Below are 16,704 nucleotides of genomic sequence, written 5' to 3' on the forward strand. Positions count from 1 at the left end.
CTTCAGTCCAAGAACACAAAATATTTTCCCATTTCTTTGTATGATTTACAGATTCCTTCATCAGTGTTTTATAGATTTTGGAGGATAAGTCTTTCACCTCCTTGATTAAGTTTATTCATAGATATTTTATTCTTTTTGATGCAATTGTAAATGGGATTGTTTCCATAATTTCTCTTTCTGATAGTTCGTTGTCAGTGTATAGAAAGGCAACAGATTTCTGTATATTAATCTTTTATCCTGCAAATTTATAGGATTAATTTATTAACTCAAATAGGTGTTTTTTATTTTTGATGGAGACTTTAGGATTTTCTACATATAGTATCATATCTGCAAATAGTGACGATTTTACTTTTTCTCTTTCAATTTGGATGCCTTTTACTTCTTGTCTGATTGGCTAGGACTTCCAATACTATTTTTAAAAGAAGTGGCAAGAGTGGGCATTCTTGTCTTGTTTCTGATCATACAGGAAAAGCCTTCAACATTTCCCTTTATGTTAGCTCTGAGTTTGTCGTAAATGGCCTTTGTTATGTTGAGATATGTTCCCTTTATACCCACTCTGATGAAAGTTTTTATTATGAATGAGTGTTGAATTTTGTCTAATGCTTTTCCCGTATCTGTTAAGACGATCTTTTGATTTTTTTTTTTAATGGCTTCCCTGTGGCTCTGATGGTTGAGAGTCTGCCGCAATGCTAGAGACCCGGGTTCGATCCCTGGGTTGGGATATCCCCTGGAGAAGGAAATGGCAACCCACTCCAGTATTCTTGCCTGGAGACTCCCATGGATGGAAGAGCCTGGTGGGTTACAGCCCATGGGGCTGCAAAGATTCAGACATGACTGAGTGACTAATACATTGATTTTTATCCTTCCTCTTGTTAATGTGGTGTATGTACCACATTGATTTGCAAAAATCAAGCCATCCTTGTGTCCCTGGAATAAATCCCACTTGATCATTGTGTCTGATCCTTTTTATATATTATTGAATTTGGTTTGCTAATATTTTATTGAGAATTTTTACACCTATCAGACATATTTTACACCTATCAGAGATATTGGCTTATAGTTTTCTCTTTTTTTGTAGTGTCTTTGGTTTTGGTATTAAGGTAATGGTAGCTTTGTAGAATGAATTTGGGAGTGTTTCAACCTCTTCAAATTCTAGAATAGTTTGAGAAGGATAGGTATTATCTCTTTACATGTTTGGTAGAATTTCTCTGTAAAACTGTCTGGTTTTGGATTTTTTTTTTTTTGCTGAAACCTTTTTTTTTTTAAACTACAGATTAAATTTCACTACTAGTGCTCAATAGTTTCAGATTGTCTGTTTGCTCCTGATTCTGTTTTGGAAGGTTGTATTTTTTGAATCACATGGTAGTCTATTTTTAATCTTTTTAGAAGCCTCCATATTATTTTCCATAGTGGCTACACCAATTTGTATTCTCACCAACATTGTACAAGGGTTCCCTTTTTTCCACATCCTAGTCAACACTTGATATTTCTTGTCATTTTGATAATAGCCATTCTAATAGGTGTGAGGTGATATCTCACTGTGGTTTTGATTTGCATTTTCCTGTTGATCAATAATGGTGCTGCTGCTGCTAAGTCGCTTCGGTCATGCCCGACTCTGTGTGACCCCATAGATGGCAGCCCACCAGGCTCCCCCGTCCCTGGGATTCTCCAGGCAAGAACACTGGAGTGGGTTGCCATTTCCTTCTCCAATGCATGAGAGTGAAAAGTGAAAGTGAAGTTGCTCAGTCGTGTCTGACTCTTCACGACCCCATGGACTGTAGTCTACCAGGCTCCTCCGTCCATGGGATTTTCCAGGCAAGAGTACTGGAGTGGGGTGCCATTTCCGTCTCCAATCAGTGATGCTAAGTACTTTTTATATACCCGTTTCCTATTTGCCATCTATATGTCTTCTTTGGAAAACAGCTATTAAGATCCTCTGCCTTTTTTTTTTTAAGTTTTTAAATTGAATTATTACTACTATTGCTAGTTTTTTTTGCTCTTGAGTTACATGAGCTATTCGTATACTTTAGATATTAACCGCTTACCAGGCACTGGTTTGCAGGTACTTTCTCCCATTTCGTAGTCTGCCTTTTTATTCTAGGAACGATTTTCCTTGCTATGCAGAAGCTTTCAGTTTACTGTAGTCCCATCTGTCTGTTTTTCCTTTCGTTGCCTTTGTTCTTGCTCTCAAATCCAAAGAATCATCACGAAGATTGATGTCAAGTTGCTTACTATCTGTGTTTTCTTCTGAGTTTTATGGTTTCAGGTCTTATATTCAAGTCTTTTATCCATTTCAAGATTTTCATCCATTTTGAGCTAATTTTTGTGTATGGTGTATTTTCATTCTTTTGCATGTATCTGTCTAATTTTCCCACCACCTTTTATTGAAGAGACTGTCTCTTCACCATCCTTGGCTTATAATTGTCTATTCTTGAATACACAATCCACATTGTATATTCACTGTATATTCTTTATCTTAACTGACATGTAAGCATGAGTTTATTTCTGTGCTTTCTATTCTGTTTAATTGATCTATGCATCTGTTTTGATGACTATATCTTTGTAATATAGTCTGAAGTCAGAAAGTGTAGTGCCTCCAACCTTCTTCTTAAAATTGTTTTGACTATTTGGGAACTTTCATTTTTCTATGAACATTTCAGGATTGTCTATTTCTGTAAAAGAAAAAAAAATGGAATTTTGGAATTTCACTGGAATTTTGATAGAAATTGCATCGAATATGTAGATTGGGTTAATTACTACCTTTAACTGAGCACCTTTATGTACTCCTCTGAGTAACACTGTCTTTTCATTATATCCACCTGATTTAAAAAAACAAAAAGAAAGGAAAGTGAGACTTAGAGAGGCAGGTGAGTTGCCCAAATGGCATGTGGCAGAGAAAGATTTGTACCCAGGTCTCTGTGACCACAAAGCCTGTGTTCTTAACCACAAATACTGGATTTGTTTTGCGTATGATCTCCTACCTTATCAAAATACATCACTCAACATTTTTATAAACATCTCCCTCCATTTCAATAATTTTCCACAGTCTGTGATTTATCCCTCTCCAGTTTCTTTCCTGTGACTTTGAATTTTGTTCTCTGATAAAGTTCAAATGCTCCCTTTAAATTTCCCAATCTGCCAGGAGAGGTCAGATTCAATCTGCCATCATATCTTGAGCTGATTTTCATGGAGAACCATTGGAGAGAAGCCACAAATGCCTGTCAGCACTCATGGGGAAGGAAATGACTTCCCAAGAAAGATCTCAAGAGACCTGCGGGGTAATGTTAGCCACAGCACTTGGAGAAAGCTAGTGATTGTATCTCTTCTGTATTCACTTTTTAGCCCTTTTTGTATTTCCTGATTCTTAAATTCAAACAATACAGAAGAGAATGAAGAAAAAAGTGAAAATTTCTCTCTGCACACCTAAAATCATAGGCCTTATTTTATTATCCTGTAAATATTCCAATTAAATTTAATCACATCTTTTTGTACTTCTAAGATGTATTCTTATCAACTTATTTTCTTCTAAAGACTATTTTATTTTCATCTACATTGGATGAAATCACATCCAGTGTGATCTCAAGCTACTGCCACAGAAAAAGACACTGGAAAGACAGCAGATTTCTACTTCCAGAGTAAAGACCACAGGTATCAAACAATCAGATATTAAGCTGGAAGTTCTTTAGGCAATTAGCACTTTATTTCCATTCAGTTCAGTTCAGTTCAGTCGCTCAGTCGTGTCCGACTCTTTGCGACCCCATGAATCGCAGCACGCCAGGCCTCCCTGTCCATCACCAACTCCCAGAGTTCACCCAAACTCATGTCCATCGAGTCGGTGATGCCATCCAGCCATCTCATCCTCTAGCTTCCAGTAATTAAATTAGCAAATGATTCCCTCCCCCTACCTCTCAGTAGGGATCAAGCGTGTCTACATCCTTCCACTAAGAACTGATTGAATATCTTTCTGGTTGACCATGGCCAGACTATGTACCTCTTCAATAGCCTATTTTATTTTTTAATTTTATTTATTGATCTCTTAGTTTTGGCTGTGCTGGGGCCTTGTTGCTGCACATGCTTGGGCTTCTCACTGTGGCGGCTTCTCTTGTTGTGGAGCACGGACTCTAGAGCACACAGGTTTCAGAAATTGTGGTACACGGGCTTAGCTGTCCTGCTGCATGGAATCTTTCTGGACCGAAGATCAAACCTATGTCTCCTGCATCGACAGATTCTTTTTTTTTTTTTTTTTAATTTTATTAAATTTTTATTTTTACTTTATTTTACTTTACAATACTGTATTGGTTTTGCCATACATTGACATGGATCCACCACGGGTGTACATGCGTTCCCAAATATGAACCCTCCTCCCACCTCCCTCCCCAAAACATCTCTCTGGGTCCGACAGATTCTTAATCGTTAGAGGAGTCCTAACCTGTTGATATGAGAAGGAAAAAATCAAACCCCCAAACTTATAGATTATATAAGGGTAATGTGCAAGAAATAAGCATTCCCAGAACCATTAAGTTTAGGTGATAATGGACAAACATACTCCCTTCTTCCCTTCCTCCATTGCCCAAAGGCAGAAAGCCCTAAGTTTGGGGTTCTTTGACTTTGGCTTGACTAGCTTCTCTCTCTGCACCATGGCTTCTCAATTTTAGGACCATGGATATGAAAAGCATATCAATCTTTTTTCATATCAAGCATCGATATGAAAAGCCCACGTTTCCTTGAGATCATGGATCTCCTTTTCACTGGTATGTGTTGGTTCTGCAGTAATTCAAGAGGGAAGCTAAAAAGAAACCGGGATCACAAAATGTATTTCAGTGTGTATTTTTGCAAATCTTTTCCTAAGCTATAATCTCTTTTACTTTTGTGGTTTTAATTTTCCTAACCAGTTTACACTATGTGGTGGTTAAACAGCTGTGACCTTTCCACTACTCAACATGTGACGTGACAGCACATTCTTCATTGTTACTCATTGTGTTCCTTTTCAGCTCTGATTTTTTGAATGAATGAACTTCATTTCATTTTCAACGTTTCTCTGAAAATCACCAAGTTTTTGTCATCTGAAGCTTTATCACTTGAACACAGGGCTTCCTATGTGGTGCTAATGATAAAGAACCTGGACATGACTGGAGTGACTTAGCACAGCACAGCACTTGAACACTGAGCCTGCCAGGCTTTTCTACCCTCATTAGTAGGGGGTTTTGTGGGTTTTCAACTTATTTGCTATGAGAACCAATGATGTGGGGGGGGGGGGTATGCTCAGCTGCTAAGTCATGTCTGACTCTTTGCAACCCCATGGACTGTGTAGCCCGCCAGGCTCCTCTGTCCATGGGATTTTCAGGCAAGAATACTGGAGTGGGTTGCCATTTCCTCCTCCAGGGGATCTTCCCAACCCAGGGATCAAACCCGGGTCTCCTGCATTGGCAGGTGTGTTCTTTGGCACTGCGCCACCTGGGAAGTCCCACGTGGAGAAGGGGCCAACTTTAATTCAGGGCCTGTGTGCTCAGCCACTTCAGTCGTGTCCAACTCTTTGTAGCCCCTTGGTCTGTGGCTCATCTGGCTCCTCTGTCCATGGGATTCTCCAGGCAAGAATGACATGGATACAGAAAATTTCACATTCCTCAGTACCCAACCTGTTGCCAAGATAAGGACACACAGCAGCAGGAGATGTGGAATACTTCTTTTGTTAATTTTGTTAAAATATCAATTTAAAAATTCATTAAAATATTAAATATTTTTATTATTAAAATATTAAAAATATACATTTAGTACTTACTGTATCAGGCACTATTCTAGGCACAGGGGATCTGTCAACAAGAAAATATGGACTTACCATGTAAAATTCACATCCTAACGAGGGGGACAGATAGTAACCAAACAAGTAAATATGTTACCTATGTTGTTAGAGTTTTAAAGTTAGAAATATAACATGCTTTTTTTCACAAGTTTAGATAATGTAGAATAGTATAAAGCAAGAAAAGAGATTGCCTTCTCAAGGTCCCGCCAACTCTTTGCTCACAAGTTACCAGTATTACAATTTAATGTGTATTCTTTCAGGGTTTTGTTTTGTTTTTTTTTTAACCATGGTTATACAAACATACAGGCTTCCCAGGTGGCACTAGTGTGAAAGAACTCACCTGCCAATGCAGGAGACATAAGAGACGTGGCTATGATCCCTGGGTTGGGAAGATCCCCTAAAGGAGGGCATGGCAACCCACTCCAGTATTCTTGCCTGGAGAATCCCATGGACAGAGGAGCCTGGACGGCTACAGTTCATAGGGTCACAAAGAGGCGGACGCGACTGAAGAGACTTAGCATGCATACACCCGTGAAAAAGGATCATTCTGTACAAACTGTGCTTCAACTTTCTCCTTTTAAATTAAGATATGCAAATCTTCCCATCACAAGATGTAGCTCTATTACACTCTTTTCAGTGTCACGCCTATGGGTTTATTAAACCATTTCTCATTTATATTGTTTCTATGTTCTCACCATTATAAAAATGCTGCAGCAAATCTTCTTTTGTATTATATCACTTGCAGCGATAATATTTCTGTGTGTCATAATTCCTTCAGCTGGGCTGTCTGGAGCAAAGCACTTGCATATTATTAGATTGATTTTTCCGACAGTGAAGTCATTTGGAAGTCACATAGTGAAAAAGGAAGGATTGGTGAAGAGTTATAAAAACAAAATAGCAGAAAAGTAACTCTTGGTGAAGAGTGCGAACTGAACAAGATGGGAGTATAAGTGACCACAGAATGTAACTAACTAACCAATCTCTTTGTCAGCCCTCTCATGAATTCCCCATGAATCCCACAGTTGGCCAGGTTATCTGATCTGAGCACCAGGAAGTGAGTATCAGGTGGTTCTCATTTGGTGCTTTGTTCTCATCAGACTGTGTTTTATGGACGCCCAATAAGCACTGTTAAATTCAAACCACCCAACGTGTGTTGAGTTCTTCCATACATCACATGGGGTTTGTTGCATTCAATCATTCAGTGAATGTTCCTGGACTACCTGCAATGTGTCAAGCACTGTGCTGGGCCTCTCATGGGAGGGCTAACCCAGTCATGGAGGTCAGGAAAGATTTCCCTCAAGGGTCTCCTGAGTGGGCAGGGTTAGTCCATTAGGTAATGATGACTAAGTTGAGTGAAGGGTTTCTTGGAGTTACTTACCAGGAGACATAAGCAAAGGCTCAGTAATGGAGAGAAACCAGCAAGGATGAGGGGCAGAAGAAAGCCAAGTGGGTCTGGATGGAATTTGCATATCATGACTGTGATATAGTGATTTGTAATAAGAAACATGTATTTGGCCCTTATCCCCACAAAGCTCCTAAAACCCTTGGAATTTCCTAAGTGATAAATATGATAAAGTTGGTTTGTTGTTTATAACAACCCCCCCTTGAATCACACTTGAGTTTATGTTAATGAGGTGACTTGGAAAGCATCTAAGGATGGGAATGGGTCGCCAGGGGAAGCAACCATGTGATTAGGGGGTTGGAACTTTCAGTTCGGTCTGACCTCCAGGGAGAACAGAAGGGCTAGAGGTTGAATTGATCACCAGTGGGCAACAGTTTAATCAACAATGCCTCTACGATGAAACCGCCATAAAAACTATAAAGTGTGAGGTTCAGAGAGCTTCATGTTGGTGCCCTTCTCCTATACTTTGCCCTATACATCTCTTCTATCTGGTTGTTCCTGAGTTTTATCTTTTTATAATAAACTGGCAATCTAGTAAGTAAAATATTTCTCTGAGTCTTGTGTGTTACTCTGGCAAGTTAATCAAACCCAGAAAGGGGGACTGTGGAACCTCCAGTCTATAGCCAGTCAGTCAGAAGCACAGGTGACAACTATCCCCAAATAGATAGTATCAGAGTTTAGCTGAATGGTGGACACCCAGCTGGTGCCACAGAGAATACCACCCACATTGCAAATGGGTGCAGAATTATTAATAACCAAGCATCAGGCAAGATGAGGCTGGAGAGCCCACAGAGCCTAGAACATGAAACTTCTCATAGATCATGTTAAGGATTTTTATTTATCCTAAGAACAATAGGAAGCCTTTAAAAGGCTCTGAGCAAGGGAGGGAAGCAGTGGAAGGCAAGAGGATGCAGTGACATAGTCAGATTTGCAATTTGAAAATACTGTTCTGAAAACAGCATGGAGTGTAGACACAGAGGTGGGAGTGTGGTGAAAGCCTTTGCTGGGGACCAGATAAAAAGGTTTTGTAGGCTTCCTGTTAAGAGAACACAGTTGATTAGACTAGGGTGGTGGTACATTAAATGTAGGGCTCATGAAAAGATATTAGGAGGGAGGGAGACAAAGATTAGGAAGAGGATTGTATCCAGAATGAACCCTAGTTTTTAGATATGAGCAACTGCATAGATGGTGAACCACTCATTGAGGCTGGGAATACTGGGAAAGACTGTTTGGGGAGGGAGTATCTTAAATTCTGCTTTCAGAATGTTTAGTTTGAGATGTCTTTGAAACAGCTAAGGAGGGCTTCCAAGTGTGCAAATGGCTATTTGGCTCAGGAGCTCAAAGGAGTGGTGTGGTGTGGAGAGATCAATCTGAATAGATGTGGTCTTTGAAGATCCTCAGAACAGATGTGGTCTTTAAAGCCCAGGTGAGATCTCCCAGGAAAGAGCATGGAGAGGAGAGAGGAGAGATCCCAGGGCCAGATCTGGAGGGCTGTCCACAGTAAAAGAAGCAGCAGAAGAGGGAGGCATTTGCTTGACCTTGACAGTAAATGCCTCCTTAAATCTGCACCCTAAACATTTCACTTGCCTCCATCTAGTCCCTTCCTTGCTGCCCAGAGAGGAAGTCACTCTGGAGTCACATCATGAAAGCCAGGGAATTTTTTTTTCTTAAGAAGTGATGGTCATCGTTGGTGAATTCTGCTAAGGGGACAGACAAGTTGGGCATGGAATAAGCTGTTTGGATTGATCTATCTCCTGTGGGAGAGAGAGTGATGGATGTGCTGAAGTTCACCTCCTCCTGGTCCGTCACTGTTTTGTAGATCCACGCCTCATGCTCTGCTCGCTCTTCACTCTTCCAGACTGAGCAGTCCGGATGGCCTGCACCCCTCTCTCTCGAGCAGTCTCCAGCCAATCTCTCACCTTGGTATTCTACATTTCCTTTTGTGAGAAGGGCTCTTCACTTAATTTGTCACAAAAACACCCCTGCTGCTGTTGAATTTGCTCAACATTTCTCGGTAGCTGAGAAGTCTGCGCTGTGTGTGGTGCTCTCCTTTTCAGAATAAAAAATGCCAGGAAGATCACTTTGCATGCATGACCCAGAACAGTGCTAAGCACATAGAAGATGCACAATTATTGCCTATTAGAAGTTATGGTGGCTAAAGGCATAGGTTCTGGAATCTAACAGACTTGGGTTCAAATCCCAGCTCTGATAGTCATTAGCTGTGTGACTTCAAGCAAATTACTTAACCTCTCTGAGCCCCATCTATGAAATGAGGACTGTAGCCAGACCTCATAAGTTTATTATAAGGGAGATAACACATTATGAGGATTAATGAAATAAATGAGGTCCAGGATCGCAGATCATCTGAACCCACTTGGAACATACCTGAGCCCAGAATGGAGACTGACTTGTCAGGATTCTTAGGGAGACAGGGCCTCCCGCAAATCACTGCCCCTGAGCAGAGACAAAGGAAAGGGTATAGCTGTCTCCTTGCCTGGTCACTCACTTGGGGATGATCTGGGGTGTGTGACTTTAATCAGGTAGCACCCCCTTGTCTAGTGTTCCAGGACAGAGACCATGACCCTCCATGGCCCCTCCCTCCAGCATCCCGAAGCCTGAGAGCCTCAATTCGATGGTGTGTTCCTCTTTCCTAATTCTTGTTCACTCAACTGGGTATTGAATTTTTCAAAAAGTTTCTTAAAAACAAAAAAAGGGGGAAACAACCTTGCGTTTTGGAGCTTGGTCTCTTAAGTCAGGTCTAGGGCAGGGGTCCCTCTTGCACAAGTCTAGGGGTAGCGGTGGTCCTGCAGGCATTTCTCCACCTAGATCTGTACCTGAGGGTTCATAGGAAAGAAGGCTCACTGCCCATATTATTCACTGAGGTTTCCCTTTTCTCCTTGAGCACCACCGTGAGCCAGACCACATAGGGCTGAACCGCGCAGACTGGCTTGTGTGCTCAGGGAGCTTGCCGCCTGGCTGGGAAGACAGATACTACACACGTAATCACAGTGGAGATGAGGGTCGCAAGAAGCAGGAGGTACAGGGTGAAGTAGGCAAGGCAGGACCAGAGAGAGGAAGCAACTTGCCCAAGGTCACACAGCTGGGGAGTAGCTGAACTGGGAGTGAGGTGCTCCACGGGAGGACTTCTGGATCTCTGCTCTTTTTCCCGTCATCCTCCATGTAACTGGGAGGCAGTTCTGGGACTGCCTCAGATGGAAACCTCCGAGTTGCTCTTCCATGAGCACATGTTGAACAACCAGACACACTGTCCTTGGCCATTTCCCTCTTCCTTCTTGATCAGCCCCAGTGGGAAAACTTCCCAGGACAATCCCCCCACTTGCCTCCCCATTCCAGCAGCTGGTCACCCATCTGCTTCCTGGCAGGGAATATGAGGAGCCAAGGCAATAGGTTGCTGGGAGGTTGAACTGACCAGCCCAGAACAGCTGGGCACCTAGTGCATAGGTGGGCGGCTGAGCCCCAGGCATTGTAGGAGCCACAGCGTCTGATGCTTGTTTCGCTTACTCTTTCCCCGGCCCTGGCCGGGTTGCTCTGCCCTTACTCAGAGAATCAGTGGTGGAACTGGACTCTGGTGGTTCAGACAGGACTTTGCTTGCCTTCCCTTCAGCCTAGTTCCCAAGGGCAGCTGTCTCGGAAGCCTGGGCTGGTGCCAGGGCCTCAGTTCCTCCGTCCGGGTTGGATGCTGCAAGGCAGGGTGCAGGCAGGTCTCCATTTCCTGGCATTGTCAGGAGCTGTGTTGTGGCTGAAGGCTGAGTGCCATCTTGCCTCTGGTGACCTGCGAGAGAGCCAAGGAGAGGGAAGGCAGAGAGAGGAGTCCACACAGACTCAGTGATAATAAACTGCCCAGGCTTCTGGTCACCTGGTGAGCTCTCCTTTCACATTTTCCAAGAGAGACTACAGAGTTAAGGCGGGAGCACTTATGGTGTGAGCTGAGCTGTGTGCATCCTTCCTCAAGGCGGACAGGTGCAGGGTATTGACCCTTCCACCCAAGTCTAATGGGGGTGGGGCCCCAACAGCCTTCAGCAGGAAGGCTTGACATGAGAGAGACTGTGGCTATGACGACACTTAACTGTAGCTGACACAACCAGAAGAATCTAGAGGGCCAAGGTTATGCCTCTCAGCCTGGAGGCATTAGGGCAGGCAGAGGGAGAGAGGAGCTTCTGCGCTGACAAGAATCACAGATGTGTCTTTGACTGTGGGTCACTGTTGCATGGCCTGCAGGGACCCTGTGATGGATCTGCAGGAGGAACATCAGCTGGGAGCGGAAGAGAAATCGCCTGTAGTGAGAGGCTGTGGGCTGTAGCACTGGCATAGAAGGTCAGGGGTACCAGGAACAGCCCACTGAGACAGGCATGGCTCCTGGCGAGGTGAGTGATGGTTGAAGGATTCAGAGGGGACCCCCTGAAGAACCCAGAAAGAGTTCTGGGAAAGGGGGATTCAAACATCCGTCAGGTCCAGATTGCTTGGAGCCAGTGTGCAAGCTGCTCTGCTGCTCTTTGATCTCTCCTTCCCTACTGTGTACCCAAACCAGGGAGAACACATCAGGACAGGAAGACCATTAGCCTCCATTTCTGGAAAGTATGTAACCCTCTACTGGGCCCTAGCTAGGAGCAGGGAAGAAGTATAACCTTGCAATAAGTAGTTATTGATCAATATACTGAACTGGACTTTCTGAGTTCTGAATGGAGAGCGTGCCTTGTGATTTAGAGTGTGCTGAGAAAGTCCTGGGGTTGCTGATGTTCTCATCCAGGTGTGTTAATTACATCTCGTGAGTTCTGTTGGTTTAATGTCACATTCGCTGTTTCCCTGATAGCTCAGTTGGTAAAGAATCCACCTGCAATGTGGGAGGCCTGGGTTCGATCCCTGGGTTGGGAAGATTCCCAGAAGCGGAAGGCTACCCACTCCAGTGTTCTGACCTGGAGAGTTCCATGGACTGTAGTCCATAGGGTCGCAAAGAGTCGGACACAACTGAGCGACTTTCACTTTCTGGCTTCCCAAGTGGCGCCGTGGCAGAGTGTACCTGTCAATGCAGGAGACGCAAAGGACGCTGGTTTGATCCCTGGATTGGGAAGATCCCCTGGGGTAGGAAATGGCAACCTGTTCCAGTATTCTTTCCTGGATAATCCATGGACAGAGGAGCCTGGCTGACTACAGCCTATGGGGCTACAAAGAGTCAGACACAACTGAGGGACTCACACTTTCAGTTAATCAGTGGGAGAGCCCTCCCTGGAATCCAAGGCGGTATTGCCATGCCCGTGCCAGGACAAGGCTGTGTGAAGGGTAATGGGGAAGGAGCAAGCAAGGACCACCTCTGGGCGGGGGGAGAAGAGCATTTCCAAAGGATAATATCCCTCGTCCTAAGCAGGTGCTGGGGCTGGGCCTCTGGTGGGGAGCGTGGGCTTGGCCAGGCAAGATGTGTGCTCAGCAGAGCAGCCCCCAGCTCCGTGGGAGCCCTGCTTAAAGGTTTTCAGGATCCTTTCTCCCATCCAAACATCCCCTCCCTGCTCCTGCTCTCCTCCTGGTTCATTTTGGGTTTTCTAAGGTAGTGCTGGGAGTTTAGGTGTGGCTGCTCCTCTCAGTTTTGTCTTCCCACCCTCTTGGTCTGAGTTCCCCACCCCCATCTAGAAGTTCACCCATCCTAAAAACTTAGGTTTCGTTAAAGGTAGTCTCACTGTAGCTGGGGTCGGGGTGATGTATGCGAAGAAACCCACTTCTCTCTGTCTTGAGGCCTGGCTCTTTGGTCTGGGACCCTGCCGCCTTTTTCACCTGGGCTACTGTGCTAGGATTTTAGCCTGTCCCCTTGTCTATTCTAGCCCCTACCTCTTTACCAGCTATTCTCCACAGAGCTTCCACGGCGGTCATTTAAACGTGTAAACAAGATGCTGTAAAGTAATTGTGTAAAACCCTCCCATCATGCTCAGAATTAAAACAGAAGCTTTTAAACAAGACTTAAAAGGATCTATGTGACCCAGTCCCTTACTGCTTTCTCCAGAATTCTCTCCTGCCACTTGCCACCTTGTCAGGGGGCCGCAGGGGGCCGGGCAGCACGGGCTCTCCCTTTTTAGTGCTCTCAGGAATACTCTTTCCTTGCCACCCCAGCTCCTCTCTCATCTCCACTTAATGCCATTTTCTTAGAAAGGTCTGGACCTTCCATGCTCTGTCACAGAAGTTATTTTCTTCAGCCCACTTACAGCTTTTATTATCATGTATCTCTCTTTGTTTAATGTGAGTCTCTTTCCCATACTGGCGGCTCAGTTAGCTGTTTGGCTCACCACTTGGATCCCCAGAGGCTCGGGCAGTGCCTGGTATACAGTGGGTCCAGATTTGTCTCATGTTACTAGATTCCACATATAAGATGGCTGTCGTTTTGATTTACATTTTGCAAATAATTAGCAATGTTGAGCATCTTTCAGTTCAGTTCAGTCGCTCAGTCATGTCTCACTCTTTGCAACCACATGAATCACAGCACGCAAGGCTCCCTGTACATCACCAACTCCCGGAGTTCATTCAAACTCACGCCCATCGAGTCGGTGATGCCATCCAGCCATCTCATCCTCTGTCATCCCCTTCTCCTCCTGCCCCCAATCCCTCCCAGCATCAGGGTCTTTTCCAATGAGTCAGCTCTTTGCATGAGGTGGCCAAAGTATTGGAGTTTCAGCTTCAGCATCAGTCCTTCCAATGAACACCCAGGACTGGTCTCCTTTAGGATGGACTGGTTGGATCTCCTTGCAGTCCAAGGGACTCTCAAGAGTCTTTTCCAGCACCATAGTTCAAAAGCATCAATTTTTCGGTGCTCAGCTTTCTTCACAGTCCAACTCTCACATACATGACCACTGGAAAAACCATAGCCTTGACTAGATGGACCTTTGTTGCCAAAGTAATATCTCTGCTTTTGAATATACTATCTAGGTTGCTCATAACTTTCCTTCCAAAGAGTAAGCATCTTTTAATTTCATGGCTGCAGTCACCATCTGCAGTCATTTTGGAGCCCCCAAAAATAAAATCTGACACTGTTTTGACTGTTTTCCCATCTATTTCCCATGAAATGATGGGACCAGATGCCGTGATCTTCGTTTTCTGAATGTTGAGCTTCAAGCCAACTTTTTCACTCTCCTCTTTCACTTTCATCAAGAGGCTTTTTAGCTCCTCTTCACTTTCTGCCATAAGGGTGGTGTCATCTGCAAATCTGAGGTTATTGAGATTTCTCCCGGAAATCTTGATTCCAGCTTGTACTTTTTCCAGCCCAGCATTTCTCATGATGTACTCTGCATGTAAGTTAAATAAGCAGGGTGACAATATACAGCCTTGACGTACTCCTTTTCCTATTTGGAACCAGTCTGTTGTTCCATGTCCGGTTCTAACTGTTGCTTCCTGACCTGCATACAGATTTCTCAAGAGGCAGGTTAGGTGGTCTGGTATTCCCATCTCTTTCAGAATTTTCCACAGCTTATTGTGATCCACACAGTCAAAGGCTTTGACATAGTCAATAAAGCAGAAATAGATGTTTTTCTGGAACTCCCTTGCTTTTTTGATGATCCAGAGGATGTTGGCAATTTGATCTCTGGTTCCTCTGCCTTTCCTAAAACCATCTTGAATATCTGGAAGTTCATGGTTCACATATTGCTGAAGCCTAGTTTGGAGAATTTTGAGCATTACTTTACTGGTGTGTGAGATGAGTGCAATTGTGCAGCAGGCTGAGCATTCTTTGGCATTGCCTTTCTTTGGGATTGGAATGAAAACTGACCTTTTCCAGTCCTGTGACCACTGCTGAGTTTTCCAAATTTGCTGGCATATTGAGTGCAGCACTTTCACAGCATCATCTTTCAGGATTTGAAATAGCTCAACTGGACTTCCATCACCTCCACTAGCTTTGTTTGCAATGATGCTTTCTAAGGCCCACTTGACTTCACATTCCAGCATGTCTGGCTCTAGGTGAGTGATCACACCATCGTGATTATCTGGGTCGTGAAGATCTTTTTTGTACAGTTCTTCTGTGTATTCTTGCCACCTCTTCTTAATATCTTCTGCTCTGTTAGGTCCATACCATTTCTGTCCTTTATTGAGCCCATCTTTGCATGAAATGTTCCCTTGGTATTTCTCATTTTCTTGAAGAGATCTCTAGTCTTTCCCATTATGTTGTTTTCCTCTATTTCTTTGCATTGATTGCTGAGGAAGGCTTTCTTATCTCTGCTTGCTATTCTTTGGAACTCTGCATTCAGATGCTTATATCTTTCCTTTTCTCCTTTGCTTTTCACAGCTATTTGTAAGGCCTCCCCTGACAGCCATTTTGGTTTTTTGCATTTCTTTTCCATGGGGATGGTTTTGATCCCTGTCTCCTGTACAGTGTCATGAACCTCAGTCCATAGTTCATCAGGCACTCTATCTATCAGATCTAGGCCCTTAAATCTATTTCTGACTTCTACTGTATAATCATAAGGGATTTGATTTAGGTCATACCTGAATGGTCTAGTGGTTTTCCCCACTTTCTTTAATTTCAGTCTGAATTTGGCAATAAGGAGTTCATGATCTGAGCTACAATCAGCTCCTGGTCATGTTCTTGCTGAGTGTATAGAGCTTCTCCATCTTTGGCTGTAAAGAATATAATCAATCTGACTTCGGTGTTGACCATCTGGTGATGTCCATGTGTAGAGTCTTCTCTTGTGTTGTTGGAAGAGGGTGTTTGCTATAACCAGTGCATTTTCTTGGCAAAACTCTATTAGCCTTTGTCCTGCTTCATTCCACATTCCAAGGCCAAATTTGCCTGTTACCCCAGGTGTTTCTTGACTTCCTACTTTTGCATTCCAGTCCCCTATAATGAAAAGGACATCTTTTTTGGGTGTTAGTTCTAAAAGGTCTTGTAGGTCTTCATAGAACCGTTCAACTTCAGCTTCTTCAGCGTTACTGGTTGGGGCATAGGCTTGGATTACCGTAATATTGAATGGTTTGCCTTGGAAACGAACAGAGATCATTCTGTCGTTTTTGAGATTGCATCCAAGTACTGCATTTCGGACTCTTTTGTTGACCATGATGGCTACTCCATTTCTTCTGAGGGATTCCTGCCCGCAGTAGTAGATGTAATGGTCATCTGATTTAAATTCACCCTTTCCAGTCCATTTTAGTTCTCTGATTCCTAGAATGTTGACGTTCACTCTTGCCATCTCTTGTTTGACCACTTCCAATTTGCCTAGATTCATGGACCTGACATTCCAGGTTCCTATGCAATATTGCTCTTTACAGCATCGGACCTTGCTTCTATCACCAGTCACATCCACAACTGGGTATTGTTTTTGCTTTGGCTCCATCTCTTCATTCTTTCTGGAGTTATTTCTCCATTGATCTCTAGTAGCATATTGGGCACCTACCTACCCGGGGAGTTCCCTTTTCAGTATCCTGTCATTTTGCCTTTTCATACTGTTCATGGGGTTCTCAAGGCAAGAATACTGAAGTGGTTTGCCATCCCCTTCTCCAGTGGACCACATTCTGT

This window comes from Capra hircus, chromosome 26 (genome assembly GCF_001704415.2).
Source record: "Capra hircus breed San Clemente chromosome 26, ASM170441v1, whole genome shotgun sequence".
Taxonomy (NCBI): domain Eukaryota; kingdom Metazoa; phylum Chordata; class Mammalia; order Artiodactyla; family Bovidae; genus Capra; species Capra hircus.